The 21,736-nt window shown below is 42.7% G+C and overlaps 1 long non-coding RNA gene across 2 annotated transcripts; it reads left to right on the plus strand.

Moving 5' to 3' along the window:
- The first annotated feature begins 9,786 nt into the window (after window positions 1-9,786).
- On the plus strand, window positions 9,787-18,965 carry LOC144114449 (uncharacterized). Of its 2 annotated transcripts, none has more exons than XR_013311039.1 (3): window positions 9,787-10,119; window positions 14,017-15,092; window positions 16,383-18,965. It is a non-coding gene; the product is annotated as an uncharacterized LOC144114449 (long non-coding RNA). The 2 variants fall into 2 exon arrangements; XR_013311040.1 differs by having other exon boundaries at window positions 9,787-10,074.
- The last annotated feature ends 2,771 nt before the right edge of the window (window positions 18,966-21,736 follow it).

Genomic DNA, 21,736 nt, shown 5'->3' on the forward strand with positions numbered 1-21,736 from the left:
GGGCGTTCAGCCCATTGGAGGTAACGGGACAAAAAATCTTACCTTCTGGAGATATAGAACGCTGGAAATGCATTACGAGCTATGCAGTGTGGCTCGGAAGTGAACTCCGTCGGCTCTAAATTTTTTACAAAGGCTCTACTTGCACTGATGCTGCGAGTAAGTCCACTAGCTCGCCCTTCTAAAGAGCTACGTGCTTTAAAAGACAACGAAAGTGCTTCATGTGACAGCGGCACGCTCCTCGCCGAACCCTGGCTTATTCCCCGTCGTGGGTGTGTGCCATATCATTAACGCAACAACATCGCAGTCACTGTATTCCGCTAGGCTCTTACGGAATTCCGTGTCGGAGTGCGTGCAAACTAAACAAGATCGTGGATGTACACGGGGGAGGGAGCTCCTGTGTAAATTTCCAGGCATTTCACTTACTGCTATGCATTGTTTTGGAGTTTTTTATGGGGTGCGTGAGGTCATAGAGCATTTGCATAATTAATTTTACTAAAGAAGAACGATGCATTAATTTGAACATCACGCGGGCATTACGCAGAGAATTCCGTGCGCGGCAGCAAACGGCAGGCTGACAGCGAAGTCGCATTCAAGTGCGGTGGACTGCAGCGCCACCGCCAACTTTCACGCTCACCAGCCCTCTCCGCGGCGGCTGGTCCCGCCACTCAAAACATTCTAGTACACTCTACCAGAAGTGCTTGCAGCCACGCATAGAAGTGTGTACCTAGCTATCTCCTCTAGCAGTTCCCGCCACGGGCACTAAAGTGTATACACTTTGTTCCCTGTTACTGTTTTTCAAAGTTCAGCTGGTGTCAAAGGATATCTCTTTAAGAGCTATTCCTTATAAAAGAAGAACTAATCGAAACTAGGACACATCTCGCACAAAAGATTACAGCAGAAGCCTTAACACAGCTGCAATGCATGCCTGCAGGCTTTCGACTGGTACGAACTAAAAATGTAGACATTTTAATCTGACATATGCGAGCTGAGACCACATAGAACCCTGTGGTTTCCATAGCTGGAGACCTTTGGAAATCTGCCATGCTTATGAAGTTTACCTACTGTTGGGCCAAAACAGAAGCATTCAGCTTCTATTTAGTCGCTAACTGGAACTATTTGCCGTTTAGTTTCTGGTGCACCTCATTTCTGATCATAGTTTCACTTAGTTCCAGCTGGAACAATGCTTTGGAAGAGAAGGTGTGCCATCACATGTTAGCAAACAACTATGGTTCTTTGTTTAAAACTAGCCAACAGGTTTCTGGTTGCAAATGGGTGATCTTGGTTCATATGAGCTGCAACTATGCCAAATTCTCAATTTAGGATGTTTCTCTTGCGTGTATGTAAATACAGATGGCAATTACTCAGTGAAGGCAAATTATATTTCACCTTAACTAGCTGATATATCTTCTCGACTGCAGAAAAAAAAGAAAGGTTTAAAGCTCCTTCAAGTAAGTGCTGTAGCAATACAGGACCCATTTCATTTTCAATGAAAGGTATGCTATTTTTATCAAGCAGAAAGATACAGTAGGGATTAAACTGTAATGCGGGACATAGGTCATTTGATTACTTGGGCATCACAAAGCTGAACTTTTCTCATTGAATAGAAGTAGAAATAATTTGCTTATTATTAAGATGTCAGGTTGAAAGCTCTTGACATTTGTTCTTATCAAAGCTGCTGAGGCAAGAAAACTATGTAAAGCATACATTGTACCCCATTAAAGATGAAGCATGGAAGAATATACATCAGATGAACCTGTGCTCAGTGCAAAAATGATGCAGACAGCACAAAAAGTGCCAGTAGACCCTGTAGAAGAATTTAAATGCCCAGATTGCAGTATGTGTCAATCATAAATCAATATGTTCGGAACAATGCTTGCGTACGAAGTTTCAAATCGGGTCATTTATTGAGCAGAACAAAATAAAATGTACTTCACTCGTCCTGTCTATACATTGATGAAAAGGCATGATATGCCTGACAAATTAATGTACCAGACCTCTTTCCTATTCATCTCTCATTCTGACAATTGTAGATACATCAGATAAGGCAGACTATATAATTACTGCAAAAGAAGAATGAAAAGAAGCAAAAGGTACCAGAAACAATTATCCCAGGCACAACAAATACACAGTTTTTTTTTTCTTTTTGAAACGTTGCAGTCAAACTTATCATAGTGCACTCACAGTGGGAATGTGATTTCGCAAGAGGTGTGCTATCAAGTAGAATTGCTTTTAGATGACATGGTTTGTATTGTGCCATGGTTAAACATCTTCAGTCTCACCTTATTTATGCTCTTTTCGAAGATGCCATCTGGGAAAGGCACTTTCATTTACCATCCACACACACATGCACACAGAAAACTGGATTTTTCACTGCCAGAGGACTGTGAGTGGTAATGCAGTAAAACGTTGAAGATTAATACAGCAATTTCAGTTGCACCTTCAGGCTGTGCACAGATGTCACAGTAAAGAGCTCATTGGGTGACCCATCAGAGTTGTCAGCTGCATATAAGCCAGCGTGTTGCCTTTCTGTGCTTAGCTAAACTTGCAGGATCATGCAGCAAACCATCTGTGCAAGGCGAGACCCTATCTCTTCCATGGAGGGGCTAATCTGTGACATCTTTGCAGAGTTTTTTTTTTTTCAATCAATAATAACAGTAACAATAATAATAATGCCTTATATGCATTAAAACAATGTTATGTCTAAGAAAGGCTTCTAAATACTTCAGATGCAACTGCAGCACAAGCGCCCAGATTCACATAAAGCAGACACAAAATAATCGTCTTGTGCCAACATGAGAGGATCTCTTTTGTAGCCTTCCTGTTCTAGACAAACCTCTCACCGCCCCCCCAACTTCGTATTCTTCAGTCATTTTTAAGATATACCTCTCACCCCTGGCCGTTGTTTCGTCTACCATCTCAGAGCCTTCCCTGCATGCCCCATTAGCAGCAATCCCTACGCTAACCTGGATCGTTCCCTTTCCTCCTGCACCATTGCCTTTCAATTACAGCATTACCCACAGCCTTGGACAAGCTGATACTGAACAGTTGGCTTTGGTGACCCTGGCACAGGATGTTCGTGGCGTTTCGTGTTGTGTCATAATAAGGCTGTTTCTCTTTCTCGCACACACACACACATACACGGCTGCTGCAGCATCCGTCCATGCGTGTCTTCCTTAATTGGAATGTGGATGTTTGCGTTGCAGTTATGTCCAACGTATCAAAACAACTTGCCTGAAACATCGTTTTCCTCCTAATATATTTTGTTTACTGGTGAATATATTGGAGCGCTTGTCTATTGTTTGGCTTGGTGGGTGCCATTTATCAAACCTTCTTCCCTCTGTATAAATTAAATGGATGATTTGTTGCTTTGTCTGATGTTTTTAAATAATGCTCCTCATTCACCTACTTCTTTTTTTGTACCGTATATAGGACAGTTGACCACCTGCTTTTTTTCTGCTGTTCATTATGCAAGCAATGAGTGTGTGTGTGTGCAGTTTATGTCCAAGTTGAATGAGCCCACGCTTGTCTTTGGTTTGGCTTTATGGGGTTTATCATCCCAAAGCGGCTCAGGGTGTGAGGGACGCTGTAGTGGTGGGCTCCGGATAATTTCGATCACCTGGAGTTGTATATGACTTATTGCACAACAAAGGCCTGTAGCATTCCATCTTCATTGAAGTGAGGCCAACAGGGACAGGATCAAACCTACGCCTTTCACGTAAGCAGCTGAGCACCATAACCACTAAGCCACCTCGGTGGCTTGCCCATGCTTTTAATTTCGTGTTTTGGTGTATACATTGCATTCGTCATCACCTTTTGGGTCATCTCATCAAGCCACTAAGAGCAATAGCTTTTTGTGGCTGCTCCCTCCTAGCACGAGAAGAAAATTCAATTTGAATTTGAAAAAATTATGTATAAAAATATTTCGTTTCATCACCTTACTTATTTACTCTCAAGGCTCAAGGGCATTATTTAGAGAAATGGGTGAACAGAACAAATTATTAACACAACAAATCAGTTGCAGCTTTCTTTAAGGTGATGTTATTGACAATCACAGCGATGAAGGCAAAAAAGGTGCTTGCAATCATTACTTGTGTGTTGAAAAAATGAATTGGAATATAAGTATGACATGAGAGAACGCAGCCTTTAAACATGTGATTATTACGTGATAAAATGTAGGGCTCACTGTAGTGCTCATGAAAAGCTGAACATCAGTGCACAAGCGGAAATAAATAAATGTTTTAAAACAGAAAACAAGACAGACTAGTGTTCAAAACTGAATGGTAAAAAAAAGAAAACAGGCAAAAATTTAATGTAAAGCAAAAGAAATAGCAGTATTCAATCATGACAAATTTGGCGTCAAAGGACATTTGTAATGTTTAAAACATCTGGGCATCGTAATCTCTCTTCCAAACTTCAGCAAGAATTGTGGACAATTTAAGAATGTGCGGTAAAATAATTATTTTGATCCAAGTTTAATATTAGTCTTTGCTGCTTTTGCCAATGCCAAAGACAGATAAAATTTTTCTCAAAACTTCTAATATCTATAAGTGCAGTTTGAAATACTTTACATATAACCTGACGATACCTCTGAATTTTCAAGTTGAGATTATAGGGCATCGTCAAAGGTGTCTACCACTCATATTAATAAGAGAGCAAGAGCTACATTACAACTATCCAACATTAAAATAATCATTAAACTGCAAAATCAAATGGCCCCAGTTGAAGGATGCATTGTGCTTCTGTAAGTTCCAGTGCTTCCCGTTAAGCTGGTCCCAAGACGTGATCCCAGCTCTTTTAACAGCACTTCAACAAACCCTAAGAGAAGCACAAAGTTAGTGTACAAAGTGCCATGAAATTGTGGCTGGCCATGCGCATGTCGAAGACCTCATTCCAATAGCAAGTACCGCACATAAATATCGACACAGTGGTAAGATTTATTAAAATGAACACAAGCTTTTCCTTGATGCCAACCAATATGAATTTGCCAATTTTGAGTCTCTTTGTGATACTCATGGCAAAGTGAAATGTGTCTTCACAATTACTTCTGCTTATATGCATTTCTTACAATGCGACTTATTATTGAGAAAGTTGGGTTAGGTCTGAAGAAAGCATATCAGTCTGAGCAGTTAAGACACACAAACAAGGAATTAAAATATAAATAAGCTGCAACAACCAATTCATTTCATAGTGAGACTGTGCACTCGCGTCTCGTGGTGTTCCTATGCGGTGTTGTTCCCTTGTCTGGAATCTAGCGTTCCCCAGTCAGTATGCACGACCAACTAGCCTTACGAAGCTTTACTGGCAACTTATTTCCTACTCATATTATTACGCTATTATACCCAGTATCCTAATCTCTTAAAAGACGTTCAGTCTCACAGGCAAGTGAATGTGCTTTAAAGGTGGGGGCACACTCTATTGAAATGCTACCTAGCATGACCTACTGACAAAAGTATCCCCACAGAACACCACTGCAGTGCACCAATTGTCTGGGATGTTTTTTCTGCCACCCGTGCTTTCTGCCAACACAAAAAGTGCATGGATTCAGCCAGGACAGCTTAAGAGAAGTGGTACAAAACGAATTCCGAACCTGCTTTTTGACGTCAGTATGGAATATATTGTGGGAACAGGGCACAACTGCATTTAGCTTAGGTGCATAGGGCACACTGTCGCGGAGTTCCCATTTTGCGTTAAAGGTAGAATGAAACTTGGGTCACTGACCATGCCGAACACATTGATTTACATTTCGGAACCCTTACAGGTTTCTTGTACACAATGAAGGACCGATCATGAATGAAGAAGCTTATGTAGCCTTAACTAATCGGCACAATGATCTTGCATAGGCCTGGTGAAGGCTTCCCTTTGTTCTGTTGGGTGTATTCAGCATGGTCTGAATTATTAACGATTTCAGGTCCAGCCACGCTTATGAATTTCTTTCAGTGGCAACGATTTCCACATTATCGCAAGCAATTTCACTAAACTTGAAACCTAATCTCCCTCTGTACCACAAATGTCTATAAACTTCTGCAAATCTTCCTTATTGTCAGCCATTAGCACTATATCATCCGCATACATTAGTCCCGGTAATGAATGTTTAATCCATTCTCCTTGCTTGAAAAAAGAAAGGTTGAAGCCTAGTCCGCTCCTCTCTAGCTTGGTCTCCAACCCCTGCAGGTACAACATGAACAACAAAGGAGACAGAGGACATCCTTGCCTAAGCACCCGCTGTATCTCTACAGGCCCCGATCCATTTTTTTCCCATTTTATAAGTACTACTCTGTTACCTTTATATATATCTTTTAAAAGATTAATTACTCCATCTTCCACATCCAATGTGCCAAGTATGTCCCACAAATACTCTTGAATAACATTGTCATAGGCTCCCCTAATATCCAGAAATGCTAGCCATAGGGGCCTGTGTTCCTTTTCAGCAATCTCTATACACTGCATCAATGAAAATAGATTATCCTTCAACCTTCTTTCTTTCCGGGACCCATTTTGTAGTTCCCCTAGCACCCCCTCGTTCTCCACCCAAGCCTGCAATCTATCCTTTATAATCTGCATCACCACCCTGTAAACCACTGATGTCACTGTTATGGGACAGTAGTTACGTCAGCTTTATCCCCCTTTCCCTTATATATCATGTTCGTTCTACTTAATCGCCATTCATCGGGGACTTTTCCATCCACTATCATTTTATTCACTACCTGTATTAATGTTTGCTTGGATTTTGGTCCTAGCTTCTTTATTAACATAATCGGAATACCATCTGGTGCTGTTGACGTGCCACTAGGAACCTTCTTCTCTGCCCTTTCCCACTCTCTTTGCTCAAGTGAAGCTATTGCAGTAATTGGTCTATCCTCCGTCAATAAATTATGTGCAACATTCCTTTCTTTAAATTTTTCTGCCATCCTTGTTCTTATGTGTTTGATTGCTTCATCCCCTTCTAATCGAATACCCTGATCTGTAACAATAAATGTTCGCTCTAGCCTAGTCTTATTACTCATTGCATTTAGATGTTTCCAGAATTTTTGAGCTGCTTTTCTATCCTTTTCATTTACTTTTGACATCCATTGGGCACCATTTCTTCTAATTTTCGTATTAATAAAATGGGATGCTTCCCTTCTACACTTTATGAAGGTATCCCATTTTCTGTTTACTTCAACTTCTGGTTCCCCCTTCTTGTTAGAATATATGTGTTCTCTGGACGCTTCCTGACGTTTCTCTATCGCACTCTTGACCTCCTCATCCTACCAATTCTTTGGTTTGAGTCTTTTCCCTTTTAGCTTTACTTGCACCTCAGCTACCTCTAGCTCCAGTAATCGAGTTAATTTGGTATAATTCCATTCTGTTCCGTTGTCCTCAAAAATTACTTTCTCAATTTGTTTGGCTGCTGCTTCCAATTGCTTTTCTGAGTAAAAATTCCCCTCTGATTGTTCATCTCGCTTCAGTCCTACATTGGTTTCTCTTCTGAAGCTCAACTTGATACGCTTGTGGTCACTAGCTAGACTTCTGGAACCATGTTCATCTATGCTCATTACCCCTAATCTATTATACATCCTCTGTGACATTAGTGCATAAATCTATCGTCGAGTGCAGACTCCCTGCCTCCCACGTTATGAGCCCTTCACACTTCTCGGTACTGTTGCATACAACTAAATCATGCTTCCTGTCGAATCTGTGTACCCATCCAGGTCTTCTATGTGTGCGTTCATGTCGCCTAATATAATTATCTCGCCCTGTCCTCCTAGCTCATCAATGTCACTTGCAATTCATTCTAACATTCTCCTGTTTTCCTCTTTGGCATTAGCACCTGTTCACAGGTATACAAAGCCAAGGAGTGTTTGCTCCCCTGCCACTTTTCCTTTTAGCCATAAATGCTCCTTGCATCCCAGTTTAACCCTTTGAAAATTCATACTTTTATGAATGAATGCCCCAATTCCACCTCCCTTTCTGCTGCCCCTCTGTTCTGTTGCAATATTTCCATGCATAGTCCGGGTTACAGGGTGGTTGCTCCATGTCTCTAAGATGCGTTTCGTCTAAACCATATATCATTAATTCCTCCTGCCTTAACTGTTCTTCTATTTCCTCCCATTCCAGTCTATTCCTGCCACCTTGCATGTTAATAAAACCTATATCTGAATTAACTTGGCCCTCGCACTTGCGTCTATTTCTTCTCCTATGGTTCCATCGTCCCTTTGATCTTGGTTCTTCCTTCTCTACACTGGTTCCCTCAGAGCTCTGGGTCCCCCCAAAAAAGCTGCTGCCTGGCGACCTATCCTACTACCCGCCCTCTTGCCAGTGGCACCACCGTAGTGAATGCCATCCTGTGTAAAAGGGTGGGGCCTGACCTCGTAAACTTCCCTGTTAACTTCCACCCCCCCGTATCTTAGTCGTCTACTCATTAACCTAATTACACGGTTAGCCTCAACGACCCTTTCTGTTTCGCCAGCCTGCCTCTGGGATTGTGCATATGGTCACATGCACACTCTCAGAGGCCTCTCTAAGTCTACACATCCCCACTTCTGCTTCTCGAGATTCTGGCTCCTCTCCTTCAGCACGTCATTGAGACCAGCATGGATAACCACAAGATGTTCGCCATCCATGCTGCCCCCGACCACCTCCTGGGCTTTGGCCATTGCATCTACCATGCACTTCCCTTTCTGGGCCTACACCTGCACCCGCCTTCACTGTCGTCAAAACGCCTCCCTCAACTCTGGCTACGTTGCAGTCCCCGACTACCAGAACCCTCCTGCGCTCTAACCGTTCGCTTCCTAACTGCGACTGTTGCCCTCCGGATCGCACTAACTGTCTCTCCCGCCGCCGTACGCCGTGCCCATTTTTACCTCCCTCCCTTCCCCACTCAAAGCCCGCTGCGTTACAGCACTGTAGGATCGACGAGCCTCGTCCCCCACCAGACACTGTTCCGAACCGGGGTGCCCTGCCGACCGCTACTTGAGCGCTTCTACCTGCTCTTCTAGCTGGGCCCGCTTTTCCCGCTATTCTTTCAGCTCGCCCACAATTCGCTCCAACAGGTCGGCATTAACCTCCTCCCTTTTAAGCGACTCGGTGACTTGAGTTTCTAACTTAATCCGTTCCTCTCGTTCCACGTTCAGGTCCCCTTTGAGTTCATTAATCCTAGCTGCCCATACCCCTTTCAACGTCTGAACAGACTCCTCAAAACGCTTACATAGCTTGCACGCGAAGCTAGCCCCATCTGCCTCGGCTAAGCTCCTGATCTCGGTCTCGTCTAAATAGCACCAACGGTCGCACTCCTGGCACTGCACTAACTCCCCGTCCCCGTACACCTTGACCCTCCTAGCTTGCCGACCCATCGTCCGGCCGACTACGCATCGTAAAAGCCCGCCAAAATTCCTACACAAAAAGCCTTCGGCACTACGCAACGTAAAAGCCCACCAAAATTCCTATACACACACACACCTCCGCTAGCCTTCCTACCCTTAACTCAGTCAAAACTACCGCCCGACAGCATGTGCAAGCGCAAATACCAAAAAGCATTTAACTTCGGACGCTGGAGCTCAAAAAAGAAAAAAAACTGCTGACGCTAGCGTCACCGCATATGTTTGACGTCACTGCCGAAACTCAACAAACGTTCTTTTTTTTTCTCAAAGAAGGGGGCAATCAACAAATTAAAAATTTTATGCTAGTAGTTTATGCGCTGTTATTTCTTTAATTCAAAAGGTCGAGTTTGGTTTGTACCAAAATTTTAGTGTTCGCGCTGCGTACGCTTTGTTTGTTTGTTTGTTTTTATTGCAGTGGCGCGAGCCCGCCAGGCCAGAGCCATAGCTAGGGTGCACCTTACCATAGCTAAGCTGCGGCGCGCTGAATGGAGTGCGTTGTAAAGAATGTTTGGCGTGTTATTGTTCCTGATTACTATCCTTTTTGTGCTCCGCAGCGCCTGTCGTATTCTTTTTTTTTAGTTGCTTTCAATACTAACAACTATAAAATGGCTTTGTTCAGATCACGACCGGCTTTATTACTTAGTAATAAAGCCGGTCGTGGTTCAGATATATCGCTGCAGTGCCGACGAACCTTGCACGCAATGAGCATCTTTGGGTAAGTCCAGCAAGACTACTGGTTGTTTTGCGGAAGAAAACGCTGGTGAGTATTTAAAATTATTGATTTCTCGAATCTCAGCATACTTGAATATCGTGTTGGCCCTGCCAACGGCCTAGTATTCGGTACGGTACCTTCTAGCGCAGGTACCGTGCCGAATACTACGCCGTTGGCAGGGCACGAGCTGTCTCCAACCTCCGCAAACACTCCGTGCAGCATGGTCTCGGACTCTGCGCCCATCGCTCAGGGGCTGTTATAACAGTGCAGGACGCGCAATCGAGCGTTCGTGTTCAGCGTGCTGTCGACGGTACTTGCCGTTTGCGTTTCCTCCTCAAATCGCTGTGTGAAATAGGCGGGAACGATTTACTTCGGGAGGTTAAATTGCACGCAACTTAGCGGCCTGCATATGAGCTTGTCTACGCAGAACTTATGCCAGAAATTCTCTTACCTCAATTTAGCATGACCGGCTTTGACTAACAGTTCTCGGATCATCGAAACCAACGTCGGTTTTCTGTACACTACCAACCGACATCGGACGCACCATTTTGAGCTCCTATTTCAAGTGCGCGTCTCGGTATCGTAATCTTTTATGCTTGATCAGCGTACTGTAGCAGCCTGCCGACTGATTGAAAATGTATATTATAAATGTGCTGGCCGCCTCTTTTCATTGTGAAGTAGAATGCTAATTCACTAGAAAGTGAGCTTTGTTGTTTAGCACTAATGGGAAGCTTTGCTTAAATGGTGCACTGTAGAACAAAAGGAAAGCGTGACGAAGCGTTAAGGCATCACATACTCGTTAGCATGAACTTTGTAACTACAGTGCACTGATGTAGGTGTATTAGCTGTTGGTTTTTCCTTGTGTATTTTTTTATTCACTGATGAACTGAGCAGAGCCACATAAAAATGTGGTGCCTCCTATTCAAGTTTTTAGGGAAAGCAATGAAACAGGCTTACTGAAGAAGTCTGTCCAGAAGAAGAATGTCCTGTCCACTTCTGTTCGACCTTGTTTTTTTCGCGCTGCATTCTTTTACCATGTTCACTGACCAACAAGCCCAAACAGCCGCTTTAGTTCACGGATACGGCGAGTGCGGGAGGAAATGGTGCATTTCAAAGTGAGGTCAGCGTACCCACAGCAAAATGCACCTCAACCCTGACTTTTCTGTCGTAAAACCGTAAACAACTGGCGTTTCGATGCCAGGCAAGACTCCTCTCATTATACGCAAGCCACCGCAGAGTGCATATTGCCGAATCCGACGCCAATTTTGGCTCTAGTTGCTAGGCCTAATGACGAAGGCCGACGCCGATGGAGCGCTTGGTTCGGCTTTTTCTCGGTTCTTAATGTTTCGCGTTCTTCGCGTTCTTGTTCCGGGTCCATCGTAAAAGCAGTCACCGTCCAGCGCCTGTGCACATGTCGTGCGGCGAAATTTAGTCATGAAGAGCTTTAGAATGTGTGCAGTACAACTGACCCCTTCCTCCGGCATATTGATAATAAGGTCGTGATTTTTTCTACGAAATTTGATTTTCCAGACTGCCTGGCTTTTCGGTCGTCGACTGTAATACCTCCCTGGAAAGTATCATTGTAGATATATCTCGGTGTGCATGTAACTTCTTGCCTTTCTTAGAAACTGCATTTTGAATTTATTGCTTACAGTGCCGACCGTATTTTAGTGTAGCTACGTCGAAATTTCTACCGTTTCTCTAGTTCAGTAAAGTTACTTCTTTATAAAACTCTTGTTCAATCTAAATTGGAATATGCAGCATCAGTTTGTGACAGCGGAATAGAATTTGAATTTGTACAAAACCAGGTGTTCATATTCATACTTTCCATTTATCGCATTAGCTCTAGTGTTACCACTATGAAGACTACCTTATTGTTGCCACTGCTTTCACACCACAGAAAAATTTGTTTTGTCTGTTTCACAAGATCTAGCTACCTCTACATTTGTAACTACTCCTGCACGTTTCAGGCCGAATCGATTATCTCCAAACAGTGGGTGTTCCTTAATCTCATACTAAACATTTTTTTAATCATTTTACTCCAGGCAGTGAAAACAAATCCAAAACAAAATTTCGTCTGGGATTTGTTTTCACCGTCTGATGTCGCACCACAGTTGTCTCTGACATATTTGTTCTTGCCGTTTTTTTTTTTTTGCCTCTATCCTGATAATATATTTTTTGCTCCTCTGTTTGGCATTCACTGTATGTTATCACACTCCCTGAGGGTGAATAAATAGATTATGGTGGCACACACAAGTCGGTTTTGATAAGCTTTCACCAGCACTATACTTGATCTTTGGGTTTAGGTGAGATGCAATCTAATAATCGGGCTGTGCCAGTATTGTTACTATTACATGTTGTGAAGAGCTCATATCCAAGGTTCATAGGACTTGGCTTGTGAACAATGGTTATGTGGTGTCTGTTTTCAGCTAATGTGTTCTATTTTATCATGACTGTGGTATTGCTATGAGTTCTGTTACATTTATTGTCTTAACAGTATTGGTTGTTGCCACCAGCAGATAGCCCTATCTTAATTTTTTCTCCACACGGGCCGACTTGTCTCGCGTATGGCTGTTGAAGAATACCGGATGGTAGGCAAAGATTTGCGATCATGTGTAGCCAATTCTCCACTATTTAGGCCTTCTCATGAAGATGTGTCCCTGTCAGGAGAAATATTCCCAATTTTGCTTAAATAAACTGCGACTGATGGACTCGGTAATTTCAGTCCTGACAGCTGCTTTAGAAGACAGCTGTTTTCAATTCTTTGTGGACAGTCTTCCCCACTTAAAAATTTGAGTTCTACGCCAGCCTGCATGCACGTCATCTACGTTGGTCTCGCTGCCTGTCGCTACGTGATGGCAAATCTCCCAAGTACACATGTACGCATTGTCAAGCTGGTTTCTTAAACCATATACCATATTTTGCTGCAGAAAAAAAAAAAGCTTGACCTTTAAAAAAAATATAGGCTGCTCTGAAGATCAGGATCTTCACTGTAATCTCTTTGGCTTGATAAACATTGAAGGGGTCCTAATGAACTAAAATTGGTTAATGCACTTTGTAGTTATTGGTATTAAGGCCAAGGTTGCAATGGTAGGTACAAATGAGGTTAACTTGGCTGCCTTACACAATATTTAACCATTCTTGTGATATATGTCAACTGTCTTGAAATGCATTTTTTTCTACCATTCACGAAAGACAAGGGACGGGAAGAAGGACAGACACCGCGTACGTCAGGCCGGTCACCAATGAGTGCTTAGCATACTTTAGACACCAACACTTAATTTTAAGGACCCAATTTTTTTTTTTTTTTTTCGGGACAATCGAAAGTGTACTATCTAAGGTGTTGGATCCCACAACAGTTTTGTTTAAAACGGTGTAAAAAACTTTTACCGAGAATTGTTAAATCATAGCATGGACCGGTTTTTATCTATCCCGATGCTGGAAACCGTGGTCAACAAAGCACAATGGCGATTGCATGTCGGCAATAGTGCTGTGACAAAAACTAACGCAAATCTCACCCGCCAGACACTATTAAAATATTTTAAGCAGTGTCCATTTTAGTTCCCACACCCAAAGCTGTTATGGCACAATGATGTACTCCTTGTTGACAAAAGTTGTAGTAGGCTGTGGTTGCCGCTTCATCCATGGAATTGAAAACACTGTATTGCCATCTAGTTACAAAAGCTAAAAGCACATGGTCGACAATGCGAAGGGAGCCTTGCTTTTTGTTGAAGAGCGCACTGGAGAGTGTATTAACTATAATAAAACATGAACAGTCTCGAAATAAAAAACGCTACACTTTAAAAAATAGACAAGTGATATTCTACTGAGATGTGTTCATGTGGTGGGCTACAGTCATAATGTCAGCTACTGCATTAAACTATGCTTTGTGTAAATGGGGCTTTCCCTTATGCATATTCTGGTTTTCTGTGCTGTATTGTGCAGGCAAATCAAGATAAAGTCTGCTTGTTGCTAGAGGGACAACCTGTATGGACAACTTCTGCCAAACTATGCAGATAATATCCTTATTCTCATATCCTTTTTAACTGTGTATCTCGTGTTCTTAATTTCTGATGACTGTTTCCTAAATTGGGTACATGACAGTCCTTATGGGTAATTTCTGATAAGAACACAAGGGGTGTTGATTTGGCAGCACCTCCATACGGGCTGCGGACTGTTTAGCGCCTAGGTTTTCGACTTTTTGTTGCATTTCAGTCCAGTTCATTGATTTCGCTTTTGGCTTTGTCGAGCTGCATGGATTGAGAGTTTTTTGCTGCTAAGATCACCTGCTGTGCCATAGTAAACGGGTTTCAAACATCGGGGCTGAAAAAAGCAAATTTTCCCATATCCCCTGAATACTCAATCAGTTGCGTGTCCTGGGAGAACTGTGCCCCACTGTTCTTCTTGGGTGCTGGCAAAACAGACTGCGATTTATTCTCACGTATATAGATTTTCTTGGGATCCTAATCGCACACCCACTGAAGGAGTGAGTTCGCTGCAGCTTTTGATGTAAGCAGAGGCATGAAATGCATGAAAAGGCAATGGCTGCAGTATCTGCCGCACCGTTTTGTCCACACTGCTGGCTTATGGAACTTATTAGAGCTACTACAACAGGCTTTCAAGCATAAAAAACTTCACTTTCACTTGCATCCTTTTTCACATTGTGATAAAATCAAATTCTCCAGTAAGAAAATCATTTTCTCTTGTACCCATTGCATATCTCTATTTTATAAGCACTGCTTTCTACACAAATAACCACTATTACCCATGGCTGTTGAAGATAACTAAGTGCCTCTTGAAGTCAACACTGGGATGCCAATTTATATTTGTTGAATCTACAGAACACTTATGCACTTCCGCTCGTGGTAATTGGGTTTTTTCCTTACTTTTTCTGTCTGCCAGGAAATACAAGCTCCCAAGAATGGACCTTTCAAGCTGCTTCCAGCCTTTACATTCTAGGGGTCTTAAGGGCGGTTCACATGCAAGCGTATTGGCGAACAGCGGCGCGGCGCTGCGAAGCGGTTCGTGAGCTTTCGTTTCACATGCATCGCCGCTGCGCGTTTCCCACCGCTGCGAAAACCAATGTTGTTGGCAAAAGATATGCGTCTGCAACCGGTTTTGGCAGCCTGAAAACACAAAAAAGGCGTAATATAAAAGCATTATTTTGTCATTTCTTTTCACCGTTTATTTAAATAAATATAATTATTGCGTTTTAAGCATTAAACAGCACTTTATACAATTTCTTTTTTAAACAAAAGTTCATACGTGCGGCGTACAAACTCGCGTGGCAACGCCGGGCCGTCATTGGTTGAGATGCGGTGCTGCCGCGTCGCCGCCACGAAAATTTCCAACTTGCCCGAACCTCGCCACTCCAGCCGCTGGGGCTTTCTCCGCCACTTGAGAGAGGGTGTACTCGCCGCCGCGGCAGAGTTCGCGAGCGGTTCGCTTGCATGTGAAACTGGCATTAGTGTCAAAAGCCATAAATCCACATGCCCTGTTGTAGTATCCGGTAATGCATATGCATTAAGCTATGAACATAAAGAGATGCCTTTCAGACACTCAAGTACCTGCTCCATTATACGTGCTGAATGCACAAAGCAAATATACATTGCTTTTTGTGTTTGGGGAAATCTGCTCATGCTACGACGCTCTGTTTCAGTTTACAGGCATGAGAACCAGTATTATGAGAACAAAGTGTACATACATGCTAAATAGATGCCTTTCAGACACTCAAGTGCCTGCTCCATTATACGTGCTGAATGCACAAAGCAAATATACATTGCTTTTTGTGTTTGGGGAAATCTTCTCGTGCTACGACGCTCTGTTTCAGTTTGCAGGCATGAGGACCAGTATTATGAGAACAAAGTGTACATACATGCCTGAGGAAGAACCTTTGAAATCAACCCACTGCTATGAAATCATGCAGGAGCTTCCCTTCGTTTATCTGCATGTGCAAACTTAGGTGCATAAGAATCCATCTGGCTGTGTCAGGAAAACTATTGAGGCCACCTGTGCTAAATGTATCGTAATTGACATTGCATTTTAGCTGTTAGAAAACGTCAGTTTCAAAGGTTCGTTCTCATGATTTACTACAGAATGCCATTTGCTCTTCTATTTTTCCTGTGCAGATTCTTTCACATTTTGTCCTTGCAGAAGTAAGAAAATGACAGAATCTGCAGTCAGATGCGATTTTTATGAATTCTCACTTCTCTGTGCATTGTCGTTTATACAAAAGCACACATGCACCGCTGCTTGTGGGATTTCATTTTTTTTTTTGTAGTGACTCTCCTTTGTTCTCCATTATATTTCAGGCCATTGAAAAGCCAATGCATACAAGGTTCCACAGGGAGAACCCTTCAGTATCACACCTGGCAACTTACCATGTCTCCGTTGCTTCATGCTCATAACCTGCATGTGTTGAAATAATTACTTTTTTGGTGCATCAATGTTTGACGCATCAGTTTTTATCTTGATTCTTGTGCTGTGCAGCCTTGAATGGGCATATTCTTGCTTATGTTATTCAGTGTGACTCCATCACTTTTGTTCTCTTGCTTTATATGCTGATTGGGACTTTGTGAAGAGTGTAGCTCTGCAAATATTGTGCTCTAGGTATCATGTGGTGAATCCTACATGGTATGTTATTTGCTGCTGTTCACTGGTTTATGGGAATTGTCTTTCTATTGCTAAAGAGTGCTCTGTTATTGCTCTTGGTTGCTCACAAACGACTGAACTCCTTTCTTCATGCACATATCATTACTGACTCTCTGTCACTCCTTTCTTCATGCACATATCATTACTGACTCTCTGTCAGAACAGTATTCGTTCCTTTGTGCATTCAGCCCGCACTCTGACATCTTCCATTCTGTTTTGGGCCGTTTTTAATAAGTGACATTATTTATCTGTATGGGATGTACTGTGGCAAAGTTTTTTTTTTTTTTTCTTGCGATAGTGTATGCTCTTCTGCACCTCTGTATTTCATTATGTATGAATTTCAATTCATGGTGATGGTATTCCGCTGGGCATTGAAGCTCTCTTGGCTGTCCCATGGACATTCCCTGGGCTTCTTGAATCTCCACAGGACGCCCAAGGCTGTTTCATTGCCCATCGGGCTAGACTTTCAGTGAACTTCGTGGTGGGATTTTTTCCTTACAATATGAAGCTGTTTGAAAAAAATTGCTTGCCCAATGTTTCTGTAGAACTCCATGTTCTATTGATGCTGCACACTATTACACAAGGCAGCTCCAGTTTTACCAGATTCACTTACCTGCAATGTTCTTTTTAATTTTGCCCGACCGGGGCCCTCGCACAAGTCAGGTCTTCATGAATTATTAAATGGCCGTAAAAGCAATGTATTGCTGCTGCAATTCTGCTTATAATAATGCAGCAGATGGCGACTAGTTGCACTTTTATTCACTATATCTTGCCGCATTCACTCTCTCTGCAGTGGAGGCCTATTCATGTGCCATCTGCCTCATATGCAGGATGTCCGGGTTAGAATCCCATTCCCTGTGAGCACCCACCAGTGATACACTGTACAAGCTTTCCCCCTGGCTTATACTGGATGTAAAGCTTGGAAATGGGTCTTTCACCCACCATATGTAGACGAAAGTGCCTTGTGCCGTTGTGCTCTTTGGCCGAAGCTGCCTTTGTGCTATTAATATTCATTGTCATCATGAACTTCCACTCTTGTTCTCTGATGAGCTCCCCTCATCAGCATGTTCCCAGAGATTGACTTCTGTGCTGTCCGTGGTTTTAAAAAAAGCCTGTCACCTTAAACGCTTCCAAGCAGCGCACTGTTTTACAGATTACCATCAAGTAGTGCATTGTGAAACTTGGTCATGAGAGTTTCTTCTTTTCTGCTCCCCCAAATTCCCATCCCAGAATTATAGATAAGGGTATACACGAGTAAATGCGGTATACCTCGAGACACTGTAGTGTGCATTTTCAGATGTGCTGCTACTGACTTGGTTAATATCACTTTTGGAGACATTGCAGGGGAAGCATCATGTTAGGGCAAAATGGCAAAATTTTTGGACAGCTGTTTTCAGGGCTTTTCTGCCAGTAGCCATTATCTGAAAGTTTTTTCCCATGTACAGTGCAAATAGTATAAGATGTTCAATAAACAAAAGGAGTGCTGTGCCAGTGTGTTACGCCATTAAGCATAACTTATGAGTTGATGAGCCTGCACAGTCAGACTTGTACTGTCCTTCCTACGATGCCAGTAATTGTGCAAGTGAACAGGTCAGTGAAGTGGCCGTTGACTTGAATCTATTATGTCGGAATTTGTAGCCAATCGTCAGTTTGTTGTGAGCGTAAGTGTAGTTCTCCTCTGCACATAGTATTGGAAGTCAAGAATGTTTGCTTTGAAATTCACTTGTTTTAAATCTCGCCCTTCTGAATTTACATGACCAGCCACAGCTGTTGTACGGGATTGTTCTATATTCACCGTTTCATGCATGTAACACGAAATGAGCTGTGGCTTGTGTAGACTTGTGTCTCAGTGGATGTAATCTGGCTTTCATGTGCAGGCTGGAGCACCAGGGACTGCAATTGTGATGAACTTCCTGGGCAGAACTCGGCAGCTAGAATCTGTAGTTTTTCTCCATTACTGCTTTCTTGAAGGCTGTTTTTCAATTAGCAGTGTGAAGGGCACGGAAGCTTCAGTTCAATGAACTGTGGTGAATGACAGTGATATTTGCCTTTGATATTCTGGAAAATATTTTGTGTGTTATGTGAACTACTGGCCGAACTGTCACCCCTGTGAGTTCTTGTCTTTGATGCGAAAACTTGTACAGGAGTCAAGGCCTCGTCAGACTTTTAGCGTTTGGCCTTTTTGTCCCCTTTGGCTCTCCCTGAGTAGAAAATAAAGCAAAAAAAAAATAGAGAATGCTAAATATAGCTGACTACCACTTGTTTAGTTATTAAGCTTACCTGGGTGGACTTCAGACAGTGTTTGTCATGATGCCAGTAATGCAAGTGCAAGGGTAAAAGGAAATTAGTTTGCCTGGATTACAGTGGCTGCCCTATTTTGTTCGCAGTGGCGATATTTATGCCAGCCTAAATGTTTTCTACAAGTGCACGCAGAAATGACTGTAGGGACGTCTTCCTTCTGGCCTGAATTCTCTTTAAGGCTAATCTACTGAATAAAACTTTTTGTAAACATCCATAGCTGTTGATGAGTGTGTCGTCCACATTCATCTTGTATCCCTAGCTCCAAGTGAACTCTGGACTGTTGGTTCTTACTGAAATTTTTCTACCTTTAAAACGCAGGTTCTGTGGTCATGCAGACCGGACATGGTGTATCTCCTGGCCTAGATTCTCCCCAGCACAGCCAGTGCATGGAATATACTCCTCCTGGCATGGGTAACTGCCAGGGTGAACCCACAAGAAAGAACCTGCTTAAATGCACCCAGTGCAGCAAGGAATTCAAGTACAGATCGCAGCTATTCAACCATCTCCGAATCCATAGTGGCGACCGCCCATATCATTGTGACCAGTGTGATAGAAGCTTCACAGAAAAGGGTAGCCTGGTGGTACACCTGCGCACTCACACTGGGGAACGTCCTTATCATTGTGAACACTGCGATAGCAGCTTTGCACTCAAGGGTAACCTGGTAGGACACCTTCGCACTCACACTGGTGAACGTCCTTATCATTGTGACCACTGCGGTCGCAGCTTTGCACAAAAAGGTAACCTGGTTGTGCACATCCGTAGCCACACGGGTGAAAAGCCGTTTTGGTGCCAGCTGTGCCCCAAGGCCTTTTCAGGTATTTCAGACCTTGCGAGGCATGTGAGATCCCATAAGGGTGAAAAGCCCTTCCAATGTGATTTGTGCAAAAAGACATTCACTCAGAGGCGAAATTTGAAACATCACGAGGAAAGGGTGCACAAAAAATAGCAGTGGTCCATGATGCCCCTTATCAATGTTTTGTTAGCTACTGTTCTGTGTTCAAGCTAACAAGATTTTAGCTGAATACCCTATGAGAGATGTTGAAAGCTAGCCTCTGTATTTGGCTACATTTCTATTTTTGTGTTCATTCTGACAGACTTGTCAGATAACATTTGTTGTGCCTTTAGAGAACACACAGAAAGTCGGACTAAGTCTTTGCTGAGCAATGAGTGCAAGCCTGCTAAGCTCGTAAGCTTGCATGAGAGTATATAAAATCATGGCATACGGGGATGGCATCACTACCTGTTAAAAACAGACCTTGAAAAACTATACCCAATATTTATGGCTGGTGGCAGTTGTCAGCCTGGCTCTGAAGAAATTTGGGGGAGTTAAAGTGCGCACAGCACTTCTTTTTAATCTTGCAGTCTGAGTGGGCTATATTAAGTGACGTTCAGTTTAAATTCGCTCATTAATATCACTGCCCCTATAATTGACAGCACAGGAACATCAGCTCCTGTGAAAATTTTTGTGTGTTTGTTCAAGCAGTGTTAGTGGCAGGAACGAGTGGGGACAAATAGGTGTTCAGCCTCAGAATGATATGTTTTGTCTTAGTTTGCAGGCATCAAGAGTTCAGTGTTGCTTGGAACGAAAACTAACAAAAAAAGTTCACCAGCATCTGCCTCGCGATTCCTTAGAGCACTGTCTCTACTGGATATAATGGCATTATATGTGTAGGCTATTAGGTCCACACCATTTTCAATCTCTTTTGGTTGTCAGAATATCAGCTGTTGGTGACCATTTCACTTTGAGTCAGCTATCTTTGCTGTATTGGTGTTACTTAAAAAGGCTTATCTCCTCACATAAGCTGCCATGATCTGCGCTTATTGAAATAGAAAATAATCTATGTACTGCAGACAAAAAACATCATTGTAATCTTCTAGTGTACTGTCAAGCTCCTAATTTCGGTCAGTTGTGTGAAATTGTTCAGTGCGCATGGGCATCTACTGCATTTGTCATTGCAAATTGTTGAATACATTGTGGCTGTTTGTGCAACTCACTTGACATATTGAAATTGAAAAGCAGTGCAGTTTATTCTTTTGGTATCCGTGCGCTGCTAACATTGTATAAATTTATTCTTTTGGTTTTATTCTTTTGGTCTCCGTGTGCTGCTAATATTGAATAACTTTATTCTTTTGGTTATGTATCATTATATGTTCACTCCTGCTTGGGCCAAGCAGTGGCCTGCAGTATTATAAAATAAATAAATAAGTTCCTTCGTTAGCCTGCTTCTTCACAAAGCTGCAGTTCCTCTTTTTTACTATTATACTTCAAGCAACCAGAGACAACATTGTGCCTTGCATCCAGGACAGAATTCCTATTGCTCTTTTCCACACTGTGCTGTTCCTCACAGCAAGGCTATTCTATCTGATGGAATTGCATTAACAGTTGTGCACCAACTTGTGGTAATAAGAGTAATTACTCCTTGGCATCCACCCAAGTGAAGCCTTATGGCTACAAAGGAAAGCTATGCAGTTTCCATGACAACCTTGTAGTTAAAGAATAATTAGCCATGGTCCGGGATTCAAACCCGGGACCACTGCTTTACTGGAGCGGTCGCTCTGTCAGCAAATTTTGTTTAACCAAGAGGTTTCTGTGGAAGCTGCATAGCTTTTCTTTGTTGCTGTAAGGCTGTGATTGGCTGGATGCTAATTACTTATTGCGCTGTCATTACAAATCTACTCCAGCTTGGGAGATTTCCCTAAATGATTTGACCA

The sequence above is a fragment of the Amblyomma americanum genome, chromosome 1, assembly GCF_052857255.1.
Source record: "Amblyomma americanum isolate KBUSLIRL-KWMA chromosome 1, ASM5285725v1, whole genome shotgun sequence".
NCBI lineage: Eukaryota > Metazoa > Arthropoda > Arachnida > Ixodida > Ixodidae > Amblyomma > Amblyomma americanum.